We start from the raw sequence: 9,432 nt of genomic DNA, 5'->3' as shown, positions 1-9,432 counted from the left end.
GAAGTAATTGAATCCTTTTTAGCTTTTTGAGTCAATTGTCTATGCCAAGCACAATAGCTTCTTTCTTTGTCGATTTCAACAAGTAAGACTTGTTTATCTTTGAACGATTCCAAATCGATCAACTATCAAGAGTCTATCTAACAGAGCCTTGAGTACGTTCTTGTCGATGTGACATTGCTAAAGATGTTTGGAACACAAATCATGTCCATGACTTGAACCTTGTGAGTTTTCATGTTAGGGAGATGTTTGTTTATAATCTAGCAATCTTAACTCATGGCTTAGACAACCATGCCATTCAAGTAAAACCCGCAACTATTGCTCTTTTTATTAAATGTGTGTCTTTTCGAATGTAAACGGATCGTTTGATGATTATGGAACACAATAACCATTGTTCGTTCCAGCCTTGGCTCAAAAGGACTTTAAACAAAACAAATGACCTTACAACTGATGTAGCACTACTTACTTCATTCTAAGCTTGTAGGGAAATGACTTAGCTTGTCTTCAATGGTTTGAGGTCACTTTCAAAGTGGAACACTCAAGCGGTATCCAACACTTGTGAAGATAACGAATTGCTAAGTTATCCACACTAACATCAACTCATGGGTAGAAAAGGAATCTTATTCCTTTCCTTTAATTTGTTCCTTGTTTCCTATATTTCTTATCATACACCATCTAATAACTTTAAGAACCATTTCTTTAAGTGCCTTGACTTTTACACTTTGTTATGCATAATTAAGCATCTAATGCGCCGTGAAACAAAGTTCCATCGTTTCCTTCAATTCATACTTGAATTGCTACATCAATGAGTCCTACTCATTTGTGTGAGAAGCGAAAAGATATGTTGGTTGTCAACTATTGACAATTTGAGTTTTCCAACTCAATATTTCATGTTCATCAAAACTACCCAGTATTTTGAATAAATGATATCCAACCGTCCTTTCGGACTTAAGTCATAAAAGTCAATTATGAGAGGTTGTATTTTAGAAATGCTTTTCCATTCTTTGAGAACCATTCTCAAAAGATTTTCTTTACCAATCACTGAAAATAATATAATTTGATTTAGAATTATACAAATATAAGTGCAAAGTATAACCATTTATCAAGTTCATAACATAATAAGTTTGAAATTCAAAGCATACAAGCAAACTTTCAATTTTATTACACGTCTTATCAATGCATTAAAATTTATCACTTTTAGGCGAGAATAAAACAATTCCAAGATCCCAAAAATAAGAAAGTGATTAAGCATGCTTTGGCTTGTCTTAACACTTAATATTTTAAGGTAAGCAATCCAATTGCTAATAGCTCTAAGCTACTCTTGGTTCGATAAAACATCGCATCCAATGCTTCCATGACATTTTATCTCCATTGCAACGACATCTAAGGACTCCTTACTGATATCGTTGAGCTTAACCAAGACAACTTGTATACCTAGTATACCTTACGTTCCTAGGGAAGCGGTGATGCCTCGCTATGGCGTAGCCAATTACCACGCGCATTAGTTCGATATATTTGGCTCAATATTATAGGGACCTAGGGTTTCTGTGTTGGTTTATTTAAGTGAACTTAATTAATCATCGCAACATTTGAAATTCTAAACATGCATATCTATCATACCATTCAATCATATATAAACACAATTATATATAGAAAATATTATAAGTAAAAGATGCATATGGAAAATATCATGACCCCTTGAGTCTTCAATTCTCCAAGGGTTTCCGATGCAACTTCTTTGGCTTGTCCTCTTAGAAACACCGTCTTCGAGAGATCTCCACCAAATATACAACTACTAGTTACGTTATAACTAGGATTATCTAAATATTAAGGTACAAAAATACGCAACGGTACGCAGACCGTATATAGATTTACAAAAATACATAACAGATCGCAGTCCGTATTTACTATCCTAGTCGGGCCCCACTAGTTGCCATTTTTACAAAACCTATGAAACAATATACATTCCATTCATCCATTCACTCACAAGGCAAAAATTGCTAATCAACACCGGTTCAAAACCCCCATTTTGCACTGGTTTTGAAACGGTTCTGATTTGAGGGATCCCAAATCCCAAGACTTTTCGCATCGGTTCTTGATGTGAACCGGTGCGAAAAGTCCCCAAGAATATTAAAAAAAAAACTTTTAGCACTGGTTCTTGCTTTGAACCAGTTCGAAAAGTGGCCAAAAAATATTACAAAAAAAACTTTTAGCATCGGTTCTTGCTTTGAACCGGTGCAAAAAGTGGCCAAAAAAATTACAAAAAACACTTTTAGCACCGGTTATTGCCTTGAACCGGTGCAAAAAGTGGCCAAAAAAAATACAAAAAAAACTTGTGTAGAAAACCAATACAAAAGTAGACCATATATTGCACAAAAATAACCTACAAAAATTATCCTAGCAAAAATAAAAATACAAGTATCAATCTATCAGTTCTTATAAACTAGACTTTGGATGCTAATATATCTGTTTGTACTCACAAAACTACAATGCCTTCTGTAGTTCTCTGTATCTACTAGTATCACAACCATAAGCATCACTATTCACAAAGCTTTCAGTCCTATGGTTATAGTAATTTCAGAACTTAATGCTCAGCTTCAAAATTTGCTTCAACAGAGCCATTTTTGGGACATTCCAGTGCTCCACATGCCTGCCATACACAACAAGAGGAAAATCGAAACCAAGGCATGAAACAAGAAAAAACAAACATCGAAAAAAATGTACTACGTACTTCATTTTTGTTGTGACATATCTGCAAACTTTACCAGATCTTGGATCATAATAGTACTCTGTATAACCTGTAGCTGCAATATAATAATCATCCAATGGTTCTTTAGAGATTCTCCTTGAAGTTAAAACGGAAAGACATACAAAGTATATAGTTTACAAGTGTAGTTAGAAAGACTAAAAGATACTACAAACTTTCTAGAAAGAGCAAAAACTTGTAATCCAAGAGAATTATGTATGTTATATATGGAGTATGAGCTTATCTTTTATCAAAGTTCCACTTGTAATCTCTAAACATAGCTGAACAATCAAAGTTCCACTTGTAGCCAATATAACATATATAAACAATGGCCCAATCTGACACTTGATCATATAATCACAATCCAATAATCCATGAACTACTTAAACATGTTGCCAGAAATCGGTTTTATGACACATTTTTCTACCATGATAACCCCAAATTTCTAATTGGCAACAACAACAGAAAAATTCTATTTGAAAGATGGTTGTAACAAAGTGAAATTCAAACTCTTTACAGCCAAGCAAAACTGGTGATGTGTTCTAAGCTAGGGTATGCAAGTATACAGAGTATGTCACAGTATGTACCTAGGTTGTCGAATACATAGGGACTGATAAATGATCATGAATCAAATTATTTTGTGGATTAAATTTCACTTGGTTAGCTATAATTCCTTTCGGGCCTTACATTTCCTAGGCATTGAAAGAAACATAAGATTCATGTGTGAACGAACACCTACCAGAAAGGATAGGCTTCCAAGGGAAAGACATGATACAGCTGAAACGCCAATGTCCAATACCCTTGTCCTGTAGTTGCACCAAATTAATCAGGAAAATTTTTTAAAACCAAATATTCACTAGCGCAAAAGCAACTGCCTGCCTGAACTTGTGTCGAAAACCAATACAAAAAAAGAGTAGAAAACCATGAAACTACCAGATGTTTTTGGAACAACAGTACCAAACAATTCCTATCACGATTCTACCTATCAAAATTGTGAGTTAATAAGCTTGAGAGACCAAAATATAATCCTATGTACTTATTAATTTAAGAAATTAGAAATTAATAGACATCTTCCAATATCAGATATCCAAGAAAAGCCTTAAGTTCACCAGGAGTCACCAGATAGCAGTTGACTTGGAAACAATATATGTAACTGTTAGGAGTGCACTATAAACAAATTTTAAGAGACTAAACCAAGTATTTACACTAACACAAAGCAAGAGACATCAAAGTTTGTGTGGCAAGGGTAAAAAGAAAGTGAAGCACAGTTTAAGAAATTACTGAAAAGGAGAAGAACATGGGATGCATAAGAATGGTCACTAGATAGGAGCAAGAGATTGCTTTGAGATGTGGTCAATCCAGGTCATGTTATGTACCAAAATCAAATCTGTTAATATACTGTATCAAAGAGCATGCATCAACAACTGCAAAAACTCATAACTCACTCAAAAACCTCAACTAAAGGGCCAGTTGACAAAGTACAACAATGGGGCTATTTAGAAGCAAGCTGGAGAAAAAATAGAAATGGAGCAGAAACCCTAAAACATCCATAGAATCTTTGGTACAGTTTATTTGAGTAGCAAAGTAGTGTAATATTGTTCTTTGAACATAATAACTACTCTTCAGCGAAGAGGGATAATGTAACAACGACCAAGTTCAGGCTCATAGAAGTGACTTCTCTTCACTTTATGCCAAGTAAACCTAATGAAGAAGCACCAGAGACATCAAAAGTTTCCAAAATTTTATAAACAATTCCTTAAATGATCAAACACTGGTGCACTCCCTTGCTCATTGCCTCAGTTAAGGGTTATGTTGCACATTTGAAATAAAGAAAGTATTGTCTTGCCACTTGACCAACTACTCACTAACCATGACCTACAGGCTACAGCCAAAGAAACCTACATCATGATCCCTCCACAGCATGTTGAGCATGACAGGCCTGAAGTAAGTTGATCCTTTTGGAGTTTTATTTTCAATTGTGTTGTATCTTAAAAATTATGTTTTGACCCATGCATAATATGATTCTGCTGCAGGTTTCAAAACAGGAGATTGGCATATCTCAGCTTCAATGGTATGGTTACTGCATGTTCAAAGCACTCTTTGGACTCCATAAGCGGGTACGGAATAATGTTGCTGTTTAGATGTATTACTTTGCAAATTCTTATGTATAAGTACATATAAATGTTTGCACGAGTTGCAGGGTGTGTTTCACAGAGACAAAAAACCAAGAAATTTTTTATTCTCATCAAAATCCGTAAATGTGTATCTGATTGACTTCAATCTCAGTAAGGTGAGTACTTAGTATATGTTAAAGCTTTTTAGTGTGATCTGCACATTTTTTATTTATCTGGAGCTTTTGTAAAACTAGCATTTGTTTACCAATTCCTCCTCCTGTAATTACAAGATTTGAATCAGATGGATGGGAATATTGGTGAGTTGATCCAAACCAAAAACTCCAAAAAAATTCCCCAGTGTTTCTTTATATGCGTGCCTCATTTACTCTCTCTTTTGTGCGTTGTTAAACTTGAGGGTGATTGATATTGATATCCTTACTTGATTAGCTGCTCATGAAACTACATTCAGTATCTGCCCTTTTTAGATCTTTAAAAAAGGAAGAGATGACACTTATCTGCATAAATAGTTTGTACAACCCTGTTGTACTTCGATTCAAATACCAGTGCATCTCAAAGAAACAAAAACAAAATCACAGCAATTACACACTAACACACACAGTACACAAGAAATCTTCAATAATCAACAAATATCAAACACAATCAAACTAAAAATTAGGGTTAGCGGCGGAACATACAATGCAGAATCAACGACAAACCCTAGATTACCACAACCCTAAAATTACTAAATTGAAAAGAAAATCAACGACAAACCCTAGATTGCGAAGGAATTCGATATATTAAGAAGACCACAGAAAAAATCTTACCTCGAAGCTGCTTCAATGGAGGTGAGAAAGCTCAGAATCCGCTTCAATGGAGAATAAAGAGCACGAGTTCAATGGAGGAGAGATATGGAGAGAGAAGGAGGTGCGGCTGCTTCAATGGAGTGATAAAGCTCATAAACGGCTTCAATGGAGAAGGTGGGAATTTGGAGGTGGTGGAAGAGAAGGCGAGAACGAGGGAAAAAAGAAGATGGAAAAGCAGGGAGAAAGAAAGGAAGAAGAAGAAATACGCGAGCCCATCTTTTTTTTTTTTTTTTTTTTTTTTTTTTTTTATTTCGCGCTAGTTTGGTCTGAATCGATGCAAAATCCATTCACTTTTTTTTTTCCTTTTTTAAATTCGCACCGGTTTGTACCGATGCGAAAAAGATGATTTTGCACGGATTTATTAGGAACCGGTGCGAAAAGTCTTTTTCCCAATCCCGCCCATTTCTTTTCCCACCGGTTTTCAAGAACCGGTGCGAAAAGTGCGGTGCCTATTTCATTTTTTTTACTAGTGACTATATGTGTATAGCCCATGCATTTTAAAACGAAAAACAAGTAACAATGCATAGCACGCGTAAACTAGTAACTAACTTAGGTGGTTAATCCAATTAACACGCCTAATTACAACTAGTCAAAGTTTTTGAACATTATGTGATCAAACGCAATAAATTAGCTCAAGCAATTAACGAAGCTCCCACTAAATTCCGCATTCAACTTAATTAAACCAATTAATTAATCCGATTAACCCATATTTTGCCAAAATATTTTACAAATGCCTCGTTAAATAATTATATAAATAATTAAAAGGCAAAATAGCAAACACATAGCCCAACGATGCATTACGATCCCTAAGTGCTTAGCACTAAGGCTTGAGGTGCCTTGCGTGGCCGCACCCGCACAATCGCTTGTGGCCCAAGCACGTGGGAGTAATCTCAATGTCGTATACACGTTACACCGGTCACATCAGCGCACTTTCACACACACAAGCCATGGCCTCAAAGGTCCTAATCATGCGAGCTTATGTTGCCTAGCAACACATCGCAGCACCAAGGCACCCTTATTGTAGCACCTTGTGCACATCACCCTTGCATCCTCGATGCACAAAACATGCACACACCGCATTATGCGTGTAGCAACATGCGTGCACCAAGCCCAAAACCGCCACACATTAGCATCACTTCGAGGCATAGGAAGCCCATGCACACCACGGCAGCCACATGTGGGTTGCGAGAGCAGCCCGGGTAGCCATGTGGTGTGCTTTGGCGGTCATTGCCTCGATTTACGTGCTTTTATCTCGGGATTTTAATCCCGATATGTGTGTGACCTAAAATCGAGTCTAAATTTATTTTAGAACCAACATTGAGCATGAATGAAAATATAACAAGTCTAATTTAAATAAATTCAATTTTAGTGCACAAACCAAAATTATTCAAGAACCATTCTTTAAATCAATTTTTGCTTTATCGTGATGCTACAAAATTGAAGGGCTATACTCACAATTAATTTAACCATACATAAATTAATAATGAGATTTGACAAAATTAAAGATGTTAGAAAAGTAAACTCATTCATCTAATGAAAAATTTCCAACACTAACTTGTGAATAATTGAAAAATTACATCTTCCAATATGAAGATTAACTAAATTTCAATCATAAGTTTTGAACTTTTAGGACTTTAATCATCTAAAAAATAATCAAATCCAAAAATTAGTTCAACATGGAATTTAGATCTCAAAGTTCCAAACAAATAAACAATTAAAGATTGGATCTTTAACATATTAGGGACTTCAAAATTTCACATTCACCATAGACATTCACACTTGAAGCAATTAATTTGCAAAATTGTGAAATTTCATGTTTATGTGAAAAACGAGCCTACCAAATCAAGCACCAATTATGACTTCATAAACATGATTAATAAGGTTTATAATTGTAGTAGATTAGTGATGCAACCATACGTTTAATCTACCGTTAACATGCCATAATTAATCAAGGTTTAAAGATTTAAAATTTTTCGTAAAAACAAGAAAACCCCTCGAACAACATGTTTCTGGGAGGATTTTGGCTTCTGGACAGCCCTAAGAAGGGTAAAAAATGATTTTAAACATCGGTTCCATCCAAAAATCACAATTTTTCAGTCGAAATCTTGGTTCGACAGCCAAAATTAGTAAAATACGAGATTAAAACTAATTAAAAACGAGCTTCTAATATATTAAGAAAGCAAAACCAGAATTTAAGTCCATTTTAAATCTCCTCAATTAATTATTAGTTACAATAATTAAAATGAGCGCGGCTCCGATACCGCTGTTGGGTTTCGTAGCGTCCAACACTACGCAGAAGAGAAACCCGCCCAAGACCCACCCACTAACTAAAGCAACTAAGCTTGCAACCACATAATTAAGCAACAAAAGAAAGAGAAAGGGAAATGACATTCTTACCCTCGACGCGTGCTTCACTCCTATAGACCTCGGACTTCAAAGTCATAGCTCCGCAAGCGCGAGAGCCTCTGACGGAGGCCACCCTCGAGACCGGACCCGAACGGCCTCTACCCTGATGGTTAGACGGGGCTAGACCAAGAAAAGACTAGATTATTACGAACTTAAAGGTTTTCTCACCTATAGGGAGATGCCTTATTGACTTCAACTTAAGTGTTTTTTCCCAAACCCAAAACTTGGGTATTTATAGGGAAGGGAGCCTTAATCTCCCTTATCCCATCAATGTGGGAGATTTGCGTTTTTCCTTTATTTTATTTTAATCAAAAACAAAATAAAAATGCAAGGCAATCAACAAGCTCCAAGTGGCAAAGGTTGAGAAGGAGTAGGTGAGGACCATTCAAATGGGGGGACCAATACTCCTTTCTCACCAAGCAAAGCCACCAAGAATCGGTCCCCACCAAAAAACCCATGAGCAGCCCATGCATAGCTTGCAGCTAGCCTGCCTTGGCTGCCAAGGCTTCCTAGCTGGCGCTTGGCACCTTGGCTGGGCTGGCTAGCCAGCCCGCATACGCATGCACGCATCCAGCAAGCCACGCATGCAATGCGGGCTGCTTCTGCTGTGTAGCGTATGCTAGGCACTGCCTGGCAGCTGCTGCTTGTGCTAGGCGCTGCCTAGCAGACAAGAATGCACAACCACAGCACATAGGATGCTGTGATGCCAAGCACGCAAGCATGTACCGCCACAGCACATAGCACGCTGCGATGTTGTAATGCGTGGCTGTTATACGAGAGGCTGCGAGTGGCGTGAGGCTGCTATGCTAGCATACATCACCATAGCAAAGTACACATAGCGCGCTGTTGTTGTGCTTGAGCTAGCAATTGCTGCCTTGTGCACCAGCCTTGCTAGCATGCTTGTGGTATGCCTAGTGATGCACATGGTATCTTAAGCTAGCCTAGCACTTGCATTGCTAGGCAAATGCGAGGCTACGACTTATCTCGAACTTGTCGCTTGCTTGATTTCTCGTCTCGTCAAATTTCCAATTCAACTCGACTTGTGACGCTGGGTTTCAAGACTCTGAGCTCGTTATCCGACGTCTTTGTTCGTATTACTCTAACGACTCATCTAATCCTTCGGATTGATTCGTCACCTCGGATGGGTTACTCGATTGGGTGTGACCCGAAGGGTTCAGTCAAGATTAAGCTGTAATATTATTTATACATTAATATTACTGATCGGAAGCGGCCTCTACCTAGGCATTCCAATCACTTGACCTTATTAAAGAATTAGCTTTCTAATAATTCTAAACCCTCTATCGGA

General features: G+C 37.2%; 1 long non-coding RNA gene across 1 annotated transcript; it reads right to left on the bottom strand.

The window, feature by feature from the left end:
* Positions 1-2,318: 2,318 nt before the first annotated feature.
* On the bottom strand, positions 2,319-5,732 carry LOC110734724. The gene is made up of 4 exons (XR_002513884.1): positions 5,682-5,732; positions 3,483-3,549; positions 2,729-2,801; positions 2,319-2,647 (listed from the first exon to the last, which is right to left on the bottom strand). It is a non-coding gene; the product is annotated as an uncharacterized LOC110734724 (long non-coding RNA).
* Positions 5,733-9,432: the final 3,700 nt, after the last annotated feature.

Source organism: Chenopodium quinoa, unplaced genomic scaffold (assembly GCF_001683475.1).
Source record: "Chenopodium quinoa cultivar QQ74 unplaced genomic scaffold, ASM168347v1, whole genome shotgun sequence".
Classification (NCBI taxonomy): domain Eukaryota; kingdom Viridiplantae; phylum Streptophyta; class Magnoliopsida; order Caryophyllales; family Amaranthaceae; genus Chenopodium; species Chenopodium quinoa.
Note: the sequence above shows the minus strand (reverse complement) of the source record. Positions and strands in the feature narration are given on the sequence as shown.